This window comes from Mastomys coucha, unplaced genomic scaffold, assembly GCF_008632895.1.
Source record: "Mastomys coucha isolate ucsf_1 unplaced genomic scaffold, UCSF_Mcou_1 pScaffold6, whole genome shotgun sequence".
NCBI classification, from domain to species: Eukaryota; Metazoa; Chordata; class Mammalia; order Rodentia; family Muridae; genus Mastomys; species Mastomys coucha.
The window spans coordinates 117543999-117546012 of NW_022196912.1; positions in this window are offsets into that span (position 1 = coordinate 117543999).

A 2014-nucleotide genomic window follows, 5' to 3' on the forward strand; every position below is an offset into this window, starting at 1 on the left:
TTTTTATTTCGACTGATGGATTTAGGTCACGTGTTTCTTTCTCCTTACTGCTTATGTTTCTTCCCATATTCATCCAATTCAAATCATGTGCATGCCAAATTATGAATATGCATAAGATGGTGAATATAGTAAAAGTTCACATCAAGGACAGTTTGCACTAGTACCAAAAACCAGTTTGAGTTAGATCAGCCTTTCTATTTTTCCTACTCCCCAGCACACTCAAATAGAATACTTGAATAGAATTTGTTCTTGAATAGAACTTTATTGTTATCAGGGACAGAGAAGCTTCTACTGTTGTTGAGAAAGAGTATGTGCAACCAACTCTTTGCTGGTTGACTTTTGAGGTTACTGGGTACATGGTTTGCAGGGGGGAGAGAGTAGAATGTGCAGGTAAAGGAGAGGTGTCTCCAGGGATGAGCAGTAATTTTTTCCTCTATATAGAAGCATAAGCAGTAACAGATCTGTATTTTGAATAGAGAGAGCAGCAGCTCTGATTCATTTGTCTGCTAGAGTGTTCCTTTGTGGATTCCCACAAAAGCAGTAGTTATATTTTCCAGGTATGCCTAAAAAAGTTAGACTTCTTTAAAGAGAACAACACTTAGAAAATGAGGGAGGCAGGCCAAGATGGGCCATGTGGCACAAAGATTCATGTTCTTTCTGTTCTAGTGAACAACTTCATGGGAACCAGTACATTTTGGATTACCTCAAAGGCTGATAGAAGAACAGAACATGGAGGGCTAGTGAAGTTCTTGAGTGCTGAGCACCTTCATAATCACCAGCTTAGATCTGAGATCTCCACACAGACAATCCCACACACACTTAGTCCTTTTCTCAGCTGAATAGTTCGCCCTGGGGTTTCTTTGTCCAGATTTCCTAAGGATGAAATGGGCAGTTGTTCTCATCTGGTACATCTCTGTCTAGAAAATGCATTGGGGACTCTGTCTCTTTGTGGGAGAGCACTGTGATCCACCAACCATGGCTGCGGGCTGAGCAGAGGGCATGTGCAATCATCTGTACAAATCCTACTCCTGGATGCTATGCAAATCAGGTTTTCATTATCAAAATGAAATACCCGAGGCAGGTTAGCTTAATGATGTTGAGGCTTACTGATTTGAGGATTCAGGATTGTCCATGGCATTGGCTCAGTTCTGCATATACCTTTCTTGTTGTCAGTGTCCTAAGGCAGCTAGTGATACCAAGTAGCAGGGAGTCTATGTCCACACCTACTGGCCTGATCCCTCTTCTACTTTTTTTAAAGCCATCAGATTTCAATCTTAGGAGCTCTGACCTAACTTACTTTGCTCTATTTACTCTCCAAAGAGCTCATCTTTAGACCTCATCGCTCTGGTTTGTTTGGATGATGTTTGTACCATTAACAAATGGATCTGGAGAGTCAACTCATTTGTGAGTCTGGTGGGCTGGGAATTGAAGCTAGTCCAGATATCCAGGAGTCATAAAAGAGACAGGGAGGTTGGGGAGGCTAGGATGTGGGACTATTGTCCTAGAAAGGACAAAAGATATGTAAATTGGAAGAGAGGGATTGAACGGTAGGGTGTGTCTTGACTAAGGACCCCACCAACTAAAAAGGCTAAATAATTAGCACAGGAAGCCCTTGTGAGAGGGTAAGGATAGGGCTTAGTCAGTAAAATGTTTGCCATGCAAGTGTGATGCCATGAATTTAGATTCCCATGTCAAAGCAGGATATTGTAACACACACATCTGTAACCCCAGTACTGGCTGAAGGCAGAGACAGATAGATTCCTGGAGCTCACTGGCTAGCTAGCCTACATGAGTTTTCCAAGTTCAGGTTCAGTCAAAGAACTGGCACACACACACACACGCACACACACACACACACACACACAGGGAGGCACTTTAGAGATCATAAGGACAACTGAGTAAGCTGTTTCCATCTTGGCCTCCGTCTTGAGTCCTATGTGATACAACCTGGAGGGTTATGGTGATAGGGGTTTCTGGAACTGTTAGAAGAGAGAAGAAGTAGAGCCATGGTGAT